Here is a 14076-nt window from a genome sequence, read left to right as displayed (position 1 = left end):
TCACAAATTGTATGTGTATTTGTATATAGTTCGTATATTAAGTCCCAGTTTGTGATTCGATCTCTATGGCTACTAGCAAATCTTTTACTCACTCTTGGGATTCGAATCAATATATGGGATTCGAATCACTACTTGGGATTCGATTCTCTATGACGACTTGCAACTCTTTTACCCACTCGTTCATTCTTTTGGGATTCGAATCCCAGTTAAGGATTCAAATAAAAAAGGAGTAACAAAACCTATCCGTTAGGATTTAAATCAATCATTCATTAGTAAAATTCAACTCAATCATTCCTTCTTTCTTATTTCGCACATCACTACTTACTTCGAGCTTGATTTTACTTCTTTTTTTTAACTAATTTGCTTTAAATTTTGTTTTCACCTTTTTTAACTGCTTTTTGTTTTTGTTACTGCTAAAAAAATAGTTACCTCTTAGTCTTTCTTATAAACACCCACATTTGAAAAAAGATTTTCTACTTGATTATAATGTGTCAAAGAACTTGATTAAGAAACAGAGCATTTTTAATGTTAAATGAACTGTTAGATTGTCTGGTAAGATTTACACACCAAACCAGTTTGTTCTTAGTTTCTTTACTCAGAATAGTTGGACATATTTTTTTCTTTTCTTCCTAGAAGACCGTTTTTGGTAAAATCTTTCCCGTTCTACCAGTCCTCGGCGGTTTGGGGGAACGAATTATTTAATCTTTCCTCTCCCGTCGCAAGCAGACGACGGCGCGTACGGGTTTTAGTTATCCGATATTTATGGATCAACTATCGGGATCCGATTTCCGAGCCCGGCCCACCAGGGGAAAACCGGGGTGTAATAATGTCCGCCCGACTCTGACCACGGAATTGGGCTGTAAAATGTCGTTCGCTAGAGGTTGAGGGGTTTGAGGAACCGTTTTGGTGAGTGCGCGAGAGAGTGAGCTCTCGTTCGTTGGACGGCAATGTCGGGTAAGCCAGCCCGCGTTACGGACCATATCGGACCGTTTGTTATTCCTCGACCGGGCCGTTAATTCCCCCTGTGGGGGGAATGGAAACAAAGGTGAGGGAAGGTCCCCACCGGTAATTACCATCGGGGAAGCCAAATGTATGTGCATACAGAGTAGGAGCAGGGTTGACCGCGTGCCACACAGTCGCTTTTTTTGGTCCGACGTACAACGACGAAGACGACTAAGCCGTAGCTCTCGGGCTCATATGCCACTACCTCAACAACCGGGTGGATAGTTTGGCCTGTCTGCGTACTACAATGTTGTTGTTCCAATCGAAACCTACACACGGAGTTGGTGTTCAAGTCGTATCTCGATAGGAAACTAAAGCTGCTAAAAAGTTCAACCCCAAAAGTCATTGCCGAATGTTCGCAATAATGAATGGAACTCCTCGGGGATATAGCGCTCGGTCGATCATACCTTGATCTACGTACTTTTCCCCCATCGTTTACTCCATATTTCATATTATCGCCCATAAAACGGGAACTTCCAACGTAGAGTTCTGTACGTTGTGGAAGAAAATGAGGGCTCGGCGAAGAGTCTGCGCCAGAGATCCCAGCCATAATAATCGCGGTGTGTAGCCACGCACAGAGCACACATACACACACACGTACAAAAGATCGTAAATACGGACGAACGCCTCTAACGATCGATGGTGCGCTATGCTGCTCAGGCACGAGGTACGAAAAACGCGACTAGAACATCGGTTCAAGGGGGGGAGGAAAATCGAGGAAAAGCCAGGCAGGCAACCAAACACAACACACATGTTCTACTTCCTCTCCCACCCCCATCCCTTCCCTCTTCCAGCGCCATTTGATCTCGATCTTCACCCCACGAGAGCAACATATGGGTGTGCGCTGCGTTTAGAAGCGAGAACGCGAAGGCGAAACTAACAAAAAAAGGCATTAGGCTTCCGTTTATTTCGTTACATTATTGTTTTCCTTTTGCTCTTTGGGGCGCGTTGGTTCTACGCGTCGTCGTTCCCTGGCCCCCAGCAAGGCCACCACCACCAGCTCACCCAAAGGCATATGCGCGCCAAGGGGGCCAGGCTCAACAAATGGAGGAATTTTCGTTCCGGCTTCGATGCTTTGGTTTGCGGGATGCAACACACAGAGCATGCATGCATACATATATGCTGCTGCATTTGCGCACCTTCCACCTTGCCTCTCGTAACTGCAACTGCATCTGCGTGTCGTCTGGTTGCCATTAAAACGCGGAATTCCAAAACAAATGCGCGCACCAGCAGCAGATCACGGATTTGCCTACACACATCTGTCTGTTTGGGTGTGTTTGCTTTGGCAGTGGTTGTGGCGATGGCGGAAAAACCAAAGGGTAGACACGTTGGGGACTGCTGGGACGGGGAGGGGGTGTGTTTAGGGTGGACGTTATTACCGTGCGTTACCTGCAATAAAATGGAATGGGCCTTCTCGGCGTCCTACTGGCGACTTGGGCAATTGGAAAATGTAAACAGTGAAGGTGTCGTTGGAGAGAAATTGAATTTGTCCAATGAAAAGTCCACATGCCACTTTGAAAAACAATTGTCGCAATATAATGAAGGACTTAATGCGGAATATACCGTAAATAATATCATCTTTGTATAGCACCAACCCAATATTTTAGACTCGTTTAGCACAAAAACAAGTCAATCAACAACATAGTGAATGTTTCATTTTTACTTCTTGTCCAATTTATTAGTGATGTGCGCTCTGAGTGAGAATGAGTGAGTGATTCGAATCTTAATATTGAATGAACGATTTAAATCCTAACAGATAGTTATTGTGACTCCCTTTGATTTGAATCCTTAACTGGGATTCGAATCCCAAAAGAATGAAAGAGTTGGTAAAAGAGTCGCTAGTCGCCATAGAGATTCGAATCCCAGTTTGGGAATCACTACATGGGCGACTAGCGACTCTTTTACCAACTCGTTCATTCTTTTGGGATTCGAATCCCATATAGTGATTCCCAAACTGGGATTCGTATCATATCTTGGGATTCGAATCACAACTTGGGATTCGAATCTCTATGGCGACTAGTGACTCTTTTACCTACTCGTTCATTCTTTTGGGATTCGAATCCCAGTTAAGGTTTCAAATCACCTCGAAGGTTAATAAATCATTTTACACGTTTTAAATCACAAAAAAGTGACTTAAAGATTCGAACCATCGTGATGATTATTCACTCTGATTCAAATCTTTAAAAAGAGTTGTTATTCTCATCACTACAATTTATACTCTCGCTCTCATTATAATTAATTTCATAGTAATTCATTGAGAGTTTGTTCAGTTAATAATTTATTAAATCTCGATTTCGAACCATATGATTAGTCAACTTCTATAGTTGATTTTTATAGTTTACTTTTATAGTATTGTTAACTAAACTCAGCTCGATCATGACCACCGCAAGCTCACCCCGATGAAAACCACAATTCTGACTACAATTGTCTCAATTTAATTGTGTATGCATTGAAGCGGTTTTTACATTTACAAAAGCAAACCTTTTCTGACCCCAACAACGAATGCCAGCTGGGGGAGGAGAGAAAAAAAGAGTTACGGCACAATAAATACATCGGCTATAACCTAACCGATTCTTCTCGCGAGTCCAGGAGGTGGTACCTCCTTTCATGCCACACAACAGCTTCACACACACGACTAACATATGTATTTGTGGACTTTATATCAATCTGTTTCACCCCCTGCCCGCCGGGGATCTCTCCGTCGTTCCGTTCTTCATTGTTCCACACACAAAAAAAAACAGATGTTAGCTGGATGGTTGACTACCCCCCTTGGCAGCGACCCGCCCGCCCTGTCTCGTCGTCCTGCACGGAATTTATGATGGCAGCATAAAAAGATGGAAGAAGGAAAAAAAGGATCAGTTGCGTTCTCGATCGTTGCTTGATCCTCGTGTTCCCAGGGTGACCCCCTAAGCGTTCTACCCGCGACACCACATGTCCTTCCTAGGGGTCGGTTAACACACACACACACACTTAAAGCTGGTAGCGAGGGACAGGGATCGAGGCAGAAAAAAAACCAACGGAAGTCGTCATAATAAGCCACCGTATCGAAAGCATGTCGCGCTGGCAGAGCCTGTTCTTGTGCTCCGTTCTATACGAAGGAGAGCCCAATTGGGCACACGCATCATAACCCTGTTCGAATCGAACCACCACCATCTGGTGTTGGTGTGACACAAAAAAATGTGAGTATCATTTGGGATATTCTTTTTCGTTTTCGTTGAAGCGTTTTGGGTGTCCCGTACTCACGGTGGGGGGAATAAAGGCTCCGAAGGACCCCGGCAGCGATTATGTTTGGCCAACAGCCAGTTCACACATTATCATAATAACCGTCGTACGCCGGCATGCCCGGTTTAATGACCTCCTTCGGAAAGAAAAAAAAACCATCCCGGTAGCTTATGACCCCACCGAAAGGAATTTCGGAACATGATGGATAAGAAACCCCCACCACCGTCGACAGTCTTCGGAGGAGACAAAACATAGAGGAATGATAAGATCGTGATGAAAATAAACCTTGGCGTGTGAGAACGAAGCAGAACACAAAAAGAATCTACTCTCGAAGAAACGTGTTGAAAAAGATAAACAAACGGCTGACAACCTCCCGTGGGTTTTTTGCAAATGCATCTGCAGCATCGCCTCCACCTCGAGCTGTGTGATTTGTAGCCCTCAAGGAAAAGGGAGAAAAGATGCAATGAGCCGGAACCGAAGAAAGACCTCTTCGAACGAGTGCCACCGCGAAGAAAGAAGAAAAAACAAAATGCCACTTTAAAACAAAAAACATAATCCCAACGCAAGACGAACCTATTTAAAATGGCAATAAAATCGCAACAAAGTGTACGCAATAACGCACCGCCGAGACACAAGAACATGATCGGGAGGCTGGTGCTATTTTTATGCGAGCCCTTAAGAGGCGTTCTTTTTAAAAGAACTCCCAGCTGTCTCCCGTCCTTACGCTTACGCAAAGCTGTACACGGTACAAAAAAAAAGAAAGCCATTAAAAAGAACGGTACGCAACACGAGAAACGGAAGTCTCGCGAGAGGGTCTATACCAGTGATGTCAAACTCAGTTGACCTCGCGGGCCGCATTTCCTCCCAAAATAGGTTCGCTGGCCAAACACATTTAATTGATTGGATTGATGAAAATATATTCTTATCAGTGTGGTTTTATCTTAACAGTCAATCATGTTTTACTATTTCACTTTTTTTTTGTATTATATTGCTTCTTATAAAATTTACAATTTCGAGTAAAAGTAGGTTTTTTGATCAATCGTTTTCCAAATTTAAACGAATTCAAAACAAGTTTATTCGAATATATGTTCCAGTTCAACACTATTGTGCATTTTGTTAAAAATTTTAGAAAAGTTTAAGGTGTATTATTATTATAGGTAACTTATTGCTCCACATCTGTTATTTTATTTAGAATGCTCTTGTAGTTCATCACTTTTTTTTCTATGAACACTATAACACTCACTTGTCTACAAAAATATGTGTAAAACCTTTGCTCTTGTCAACTGCTATATATCAATGTTGTATATCACTTTCTTATAGAAATTGTTTGAATTGACATTCGTTTACTTCTCTTGCAATTCACAGCTCGTTTATTTATATTTTGCTATTCAAACGAAAGTCAATACTCAAGGATCCAAACTGTCGATGTATTGTTTCAAAGAAGTGGCGGGCCGCATTGTTTGACATCCCTGGTCTTATACCTTGCGCGTTAAAAGTTCATCCGAGGGCGAATTTCGCTACCTCAAAAGGGCGCGCGCGTGTTTCGGTTTAAAGTACAGTTTTGGAATGAATTAATGATTAACACCCGAGCCAGGAACCCCAAAAAACCGACGACTTTGGCCTCCGAAAGGACACATGTGGAACGGTTTCACCAGCACCACGGTTACCGAGTACTGAGTCCATCCATTCCGCATTCAAAGTGGCCATTCCCGGTCCAACAAAGGCATGCAGGGACGAGGATAAAGAAAAACGCGAACGGGAACCGGGACGAATTATGCGTAAATTAATGGAAAATATCTCCCCGCTTTTCACCGTCCTTCGCGGCGCGCATAGCAAAAGGACGAAAAAGTTTTCCCTCTCTCCCCCCGCCCCCCGAAGCGATATTTCATCCGTTCAATTTTGGGCAAAAACGCAGACACTTCGGATTTTCGCGTGAGTTCGGGAAGAACTCGCAGTAGTCGAAGGGAAAAACGCATCCTGCTGCGTTAGAAAATCCGGCCCCGGCTTAGGAACGGCCTGAACGTAATGCGAAATCGGATTGCACGAGCGAATGTATAGATGATATAAATATGATACGCAACGGGAAAAAAGAACCAAACCCCGAGGAACTTAGAAACAGAACATGCCTTTCCGCAATTGGAAGAAGTAAGAGGCAGGACGACGAATAATGGACCGGAGGGTTTTGTTGTGGCAAAAACGAGGGTGATTCGTGTCCCCGCCGCTTCTTGCGGGGGTCGATATCCTCCTCCCCGTTCTTTTGCCCATTTTCATCCTCTTCCTTTTTCCGATGGCAGCATCCCAGGGAACACGGAACACGGACGGGAGGAAAAGATTCGTGCCGTACATGATTAGTTTTCGGGCGCGAACGAAACAGAAGAACTGAGGAGCTGAGGACATGTTTTGCAACCCTCGCCGGCGCTTCGCCAAAAGGGAAATGTTTTCCCCCGAGGCAGACACAGATACAAACAGACGAAGCAGAATTCAAACGCACGCCATTCTTTGTCCCAAGACTGCGCAAGGATTGGCTCGCGGCTACGCGGAGGGAAATTCTTTCATTGGCCAACCACGCGATCGGTATTAGCATCCGGGGAATCCGATTTTCCCTCAACGCCGGTGGAAATTATGTGTTGCTTCCTGGAAGCAAAATGCCACCGAAAATTAGTTATTTGGTAGTAGGTTTGCAACGTGTATAATTGGAAGTAATTTTCATTTCTATATTCGTGGAAAGAAAATGATGGATCACCTGGAAAGCAATTACTCATCGGTAATTAAACAATCACATATCTTTCGGTGCAATGATTATTTTCATTCGCCATTCGACGCTAAGGAGCCGTGAAGGAATGCAGATAAAGGCTTATGCATCACGCCCCTCTGTCAGTTGCTACACGATCGAAACATGGCCGTATCATCGTAACACCAAACATGTACAACAACAACAGGCTCCTACTGCTGCACAATGAGTTCGAATTGTGAAACAACCAAACGAAGCTAAACAAACCCCTTCGCAACAACCCTTCGGGTGGCGTTACAATGATTCTGTTCGCTTCGGGGACCGCGCGATTACACGGCGCTCCGATTTGTTTACCTCTTGCCGTTACTGTTACGCCTGTTGAAGTCGGAGCCTCCGGCAACAGGCAACAGCTCCTAGCCAGGGGGCTATAGGTTGAGTTGAGCGGGTTACAGAGGAGTTTGGAATAACATACACGGTCGCCTCCGCGTTAGCCTCAGCGATGGCCCACTTATGATACACATTTGAAATTTTAAACATCACTTTATTTTCCACCTTCAGCATTGATTAACTGCGAACTAGCCTAAAGGGGATCAAGGAGACAAGGGTCTGTTTGGTATCATCCCTCCAATAAAGCACACTCAATGGAAGAGTGAGAAGCTGTATTAATTTTCCACCACAACAAATTTCTAAAATTTCCCCAAAAAAAATGTTTTAACCGCCCACCAGGCGGGGAGGAGGGTGAGGAACAAGCAAGGATTGGTTGACCCGAGGCATCACGGTACGCTGGTCACCGGCGACCATTTGTTGGACCTCTTTCTGGGGTCCAATAAAAATATAGAATTCGGAAAACGAGAGAAGGCGCGAGGAAATCATGGCACTTTTTCAAACCAAATTGCGACCGAAGAAGTGCACACACACACACACACACCTTTTCCACCCTCGATTCGGTGTGATGGTTCAGTGGCACTTCCGTAATGCGGAGATCCCCGGCGCGGACGACGGAACCTCACCGGACGTTGACTGATTGACCCGGAACAGCGCCAACGCGGGGAGTTAGGACGAGGGAGGCGCGCAACAAGCGCGTGGTTCGCGCAATCGAGCGCACCACGGTTTGCGCATAAGGCTCGCTGCTCTCCGTCCCCCCCTTTCTCCATCCAAAGCGGTGCACGTTGAGGCGTATCTTCCGCTAGGCTCGCGCCCTCGGGTTTTTGTGCGTTATGCGCTGCTTCCGAAAGGGAGATGCCATCGTGCATTAATGTATGTGTGATGCGCGCCTCGGATGGCTGCCTTTTGTTGCCGTTCCGGGGGCAAACCCGGCGTGATGCGTAGGCGATGTGTGTGTGTGTGTGTGTGTGTGTGTGCGTCTGTGTGTTTCACAACACGCGTTTTAACTGTGCACCGAGTGTGGCGCACATTACGAAGTGTGCCAAACGCGACAACGCCGTTGGAAAACGTGTGGGGTGGGAGGGGGGAGGGCCGAGAGGACGTTTCTCAAATGGTCAACGTGTGAAATGGGTTCCGCGCGGAAAAACTCTGCTCGTAGCTGATCGTTATCTGATCTTATCGAACTCTCATGTCAAGTCTTAAGCGAACAGATTTTCTTCCAATTATGTTGCATAACGTATTAATACTTATTTAAACAAAGTCAAATTCTGTTATTGGTGAAGTCACGACAACGTGTTAGCAAAGTTTTGACATTATTTAGCACATAACGGGGAAAGAAAATAATTAATAAACAGGATTTCTACATTACGTCATAGTGTTCTTTTTGAAGAAAAAAAAGTTTGAGTAAGTTGAATTCCAAATTGGAAAACTATTACGAAACAAAACATTTAATAATCTGGAAAAATTAAAAATAATAATTATGAAAAACGAAGAAGAAAAATTGTGTGAAAATGTTGAATTTTGAAACGAAAAAGGAGAATTTTATTGTTCTTTTCAAGATCTCCTTCTTTCGTTTCAAAATCATAATTCTTATTTTTAATTCAAAATCATAATTCTTTTTAGAGAATAGTTGTTTTTATTTCTATCAAATTTATTGCTTCATTTGCAAGGTTTGTTGTTGCTTAATTGTGTTTTATAAAACTTAGAATGTAACTACAAAAAATCCATATTTTCTTATTTCATTATTCTTCAATTACTTGTAGAATTTTATCATCAACAGCATCACCATCATTTACGCGAACAGTTATCCACCAGTTCAAATGGTGTCATTTTTTCTCATCAAAGACACGGGAAAAACAAACGGTTGTGGAAAGACTTTTTCTCAACTGTTGCTCGCGAATGGCCTACATTTGGCACTTTCCCCGCTATCACGGGGCTTTCCCAGTCAGCAACGACGGTTCGGCCGCCACTTCCTTATCATTCGCGCCAACGCTGGACACACCTGGACCGGAGGATTGAGCAAATGGAGGGCATGGAGCGGATTATCTTTCACCGATCATCCAAAGCCTCGATCAGTTCGCGTAATCAGTGCGTTCGGCTTTACGACCGTTCGGCAGCAGCAGCCCGGAAAAGCGATCCGGTAAAAAAAAAACGGAAAGCCCATAAAGCACCGGTGTGTGAGAGTGGTCTAAAGCAAACAGCACAGGTAAGCGGGAAGAAGAAGAAGCAGCGTTTCGAATGATAAAAGTACGACTAATCGGTACCTGCAAAACAGACCATAAGCCAGCTGCAACCGCATTGATATCCTCTCCCTTGATTTTGGGGGGAGCGAAATTGTCTCCCTTCTTGACCAGTCTCACACCACCCCACACCCTCGGAGGGTGGAGCCCATTTGGCAGCGGCCAAAAACGGTTTGGAATAATTTGATAATCATCAACACCCCGGAGGAGAGTGTTGCACGCTGCTATTTCCTGCCCAATGGCGCCCGCCGGGGCTCTCGAGGCTTTTTCTTTGCTTTATTTTCCTTTTCTATTTTCGTTGCTCCTATTTCTCCCGCTTCGCCTGCGTGGTGTGTGTGTTTTTTCGTTTCCTTTTTTTTGCCGACCGTAATTTTCCACCTTTTTTTTCTCCAAACCCCGTTAGAAGATCGTACATCTGCGCGCATGAATCATATACGATCGGCGCACGAGAGGCGTACGTATGCGCGCGCGTGGTACCGTTCGCGTTTTCTTGGCGTGCCCCGAGGTGGAAAAAGGCATCGGTATCAGTGCGGTTGGGCCTCGGTGGTGCCTGTTGGGCTTTTGCTTAACTTTTGCCGAAAGCCGAGCGGGTTGGGTTTTTCTTCACTTCTTTGCCCCGGGGAGGAGGGGAGAATCGAGTTTTATTATGAAACGGCCGATAATGACCAAGAAACCTCCTCGGTCGGTCGGTCTAGCCAGCTTACCAGCCAAGTGTGTGTAGCACCTTCTTCTCCTCCGATTACCCCGTGGTCCGCCCAAAAGGAAGAAGGTTCTCCGCGCACTTATTACTCATCCCCATGCTAGAAATGCGGCCGCCTACCGGCAGGTGCCGGTATATCGAAACATGTTCTGCCTTTGGGGAGCTGGTTTTTGTGTGCAATTTTGGACTCCGAAAACCTTTGCCCTACTCCACGCAACCATCCTCCTTGTTATCGGCAATCACGAACGGTTTTTTTTCCGTTGATCATCACAGTACAGGTCGTCTTCTGGCGGGCTTGATTGCTGAATTAAAAACAGGCGTACACCTAACGGGAACGGGACCAACGTTCGATAGGCCATAAGTTGCGCAAATAAAACATCGATCGTTCGTTCCACTGAACAGAGGAAAAAAGACAGGTATTTGAGTAATGAGTTAATCTTTCTTTAAACAAAATGTTTCATTACCTTCAATCGCATCCTCTTGCATGTAAACAGCCATGCAGCCAAACATTCCTTCCAGTAGCCATAAACCATATATGCTTCCTGCAAACAAGACACACATTTAAGGGAAATATGCGTGCAGCAACAGCATCATGCCTAGCAAGGACCAAACTCCCAACACAGCCAAAGGACAAAGTTTTGAAACCTGAAAACCCCCTCGTTCTAACGGCGATCTATCACCACTACACATGCTCGCTCCATTTCTTGTTTTTCCAAACTCAATCAACCCCCTAGCAGAGGGACGGATATGTGCTGCTGCTGAAGGGGAAAAGCAGGACCAAAAAGGACCGCTTTTTCCCGTCACACGCAACCAATACATATGCACAACTGTTGGCGTAGAACTCTGGCCGAAGAAGAAGGGGACGACTGAAGGGTATACAAGCTTACGCATGATGCACAAACGTTGTACTTCCCGTGCCATCGAAATCGTTCCATTCCGTCCCTTCGTCGTCGTGTTTGTGTGTGTATACTTTTCCGAACAAAATGCAAACACTAGCGCTCTTGACTTAGATTATACTCCAGAGATTCGCAAGTTGTACATTGCGCATCCTTTCTTAAAACCTTTCCATGCAACCGTAGAAAGACTTTAACGCTTCGACTGTCGGAGAACGCTTGTTCCATGTTCCGGGGCCATGTTGGGAAGGAAACGGGGCGAGATTAACTGTACACCCGACAGGCTGTGCCTCCTGCTGCAATTAGCATCCCCCGCACGCGTCTTCTCGGAAAACTTCCGCCATCTCCGCACGTCGACCCCGGCGGAGGATTGAAGCGGATCTCCATCGACAGATAATTCGCCCGAATTGGTCGCTCGGGGCTCGGGGGAGAGGGGAGAGGGCATGGACCATTTTCTTCTTTCTTTTTTCCACACCGAGCCGGGGGTAAAGTTTTTCCAAACTTTCTCGCTACGTCCGGATTCCGCCGACTCGATGGACGCTAATGTCTGTTTTTCGGGGCATACACCGACGCATCCATAATTCCTTCTCTTTGCTTTTGGTCGGGGCCAGCAGAAGTATTCCAGCAATTTTAACAACTATTATTATTTTCTACCACACCGTCCCGGCCGCGGAGGCCTGAGGCTGGGTGTAATGGTGGTCGGTACATTACCTCAATTTGCGTTTGCGGCCTGCCGAGGGAACTGCCGGCTGCTGCTGCTTACGGACTCCGCCGGAGGATGATGAGCTTTTTCGAGATTTTCACCAACCTCACGTGGTCGGTTTTTCCTGCGTTTCAAAGCAATGCCGAACGGTTCGGTTCGGACATTCACCGCTGCACAATTTGCGCCACGAGTTTCCTGGGAGATTCAATGTTTTTTTTTTTTTTTGGTTGTTGCTTGTTTCGATTCGTTTATTTATCTTTCCTGCCTCGCTGTATCACACCCGCACACTTTTGAGGCTCTTTATGTAACGGCGACGATGACTAACTGAGCACCAAAACTTTTAATAAGCACACACGTCGAACCGGACGATTTGCAAACTGTGTTCAAATGGGAGATTTCACGTTTGATCTGGATGTAACAAGTAAAAAGTAGAAAAATCAATTTTAACTGTACACAGGAAGAGTGTGCGTTTTAAAATATTTAAATAAAATAACAAAAATTAATACTCCAATCTTTTTTGATGCATTTTTCGAATAAACGCCAATAATTCCGACAAGTTATAGGGTCAATACCTTAAAAAGGTTCTGAAAAAAAAACATTCTAACATAACCTTCAACCAAAAGAAATTTATCAACGCCGTTTTCCCTTGTGACAACTGTACACATTGCAAGGATGCAGTGTAAATCGCAGACGCGCAATCTCAAGCAACGCAATAAACAAGTGCGCTTTTCCTCGCGTTTAATTGTAAGCGCCACTTGGTACACAAAGGAACACTTTTCGCGCTTCTTTTCAACACGGGTACGTACTTTATACTCTTCCTTCTCGAACAACTACTGAACGTCGTCTCACGGTGCCGATATGCGGTTATGACTCGCGGATACGCGTGATATCGGGGTGCCGATGCAAACGATGACCACGGATAATGCTTTTCTATCGTTCAACTTTCCACGCTTTTCCACGAATCAGACGCGATACGGGCACTAGCTTTCCAGACAACCTTCTCACTCAACGGTCAAAAACGTACTGAAAACTGACGCGAACTTTGTGTGCGATGTGTTGAACCATGTTGGTGACCAAGGTTCTTGCAACAACATGTTTTCGCTCGCCACAAGTGCCCAAAATTGCAAATTCTCGCATAACTTTTTAGTTCGTTCACCGATTTCCTAATATGACCCCTTCAATGAAAGGTCTCTTCAAGACGCGCAACTTTGTTTAAGATGAAATTTTACCATCATTTCTTGTATTTGAGAAAAAACCTGTGTGACAACGGATTCGCCCTTCGGGCGAAAAGGTGAAACAACCTTAATTTAATTGCAATCAACGATCCAGCTGGTGATGGATAGCTCAAACCTGAACCTGTGAATAAAGCAGCTCTCATGGTTTAGCGACTTTGGGGAATTAATGTCTCAAATACGTATTGCTGCAATCGAATAAATTACATCAGCCATTATAGTTACGGCGACGCGCTTTTTGGGAAAAATGTCTTATAACATCAAACATGTTCGCTCCACGTTAGTGTGAAAAAACAAGATTATCCCTATGGTTATTTTCTTGAGTAAATCATTCAAAGAGTTTAACAAATGATGGGAAAAAACGGCAAATTAAATGTGCAGTCAAAATATGTCGGATTGGGATTCGGATTCGGAGATCCGGGTCTCAGAATGGATTTGAATACTACCTGCGGAATCGAGATTTGGATCGTACCAAGGTTAGTATACACGTCCAGAGTATATAATAACCTTGGTTCGTAGAACAGTTTCAATAACTAGTTCCATTGCAAGGAACCATACTGGATTCAAAAATGTATACCGCGATTTTTAAAACCGTTTGAACCATACACGATATTCTATATTTAAGATTCTGTGCAGACATGTTCAGGAGTATATATGCTGTTTCAATTTTAAATCCATTTACTTCAATGTCCGAAAATATTCCAAGAATACATCATTTACTAGTTCATGTTTCCATGTAGAAACCATCATATCGCATTTGTTTTTTGTTTGAATTCATAAGCGGTGATATACTTTGAATGATAGTCTAAATTGAGTATGTGTTTTAGATATAGTATCTATATAGATGAATGATCCGTTTCATTCTTCATTCCACTTTATAAAACGTTAATCCCCAACGCTTCTTTCCAACCCACCCACCCTTCCTTAACTTTTCACAAAGACCTATGGATTGCATAAATCACAGGACAA

This window comes from Anopheles ziemanni, chromosome 3 (assembly GCF_943734765.1).
Source record: "Anopheles ziemanni chromosome 3, idAnoZiCoDA_A2_x.2, whole genome shotgun sequence".
In the NCBI taxonomy this organism is placed as follows: Eukaryota; Metazoa; Arthropoda; class Insecta; order Diptera; family Culicidae; genus Anopheles; species Anopheles ziemanni.
Note: the sequence above shows the minus strand (reverse complement) of the source record.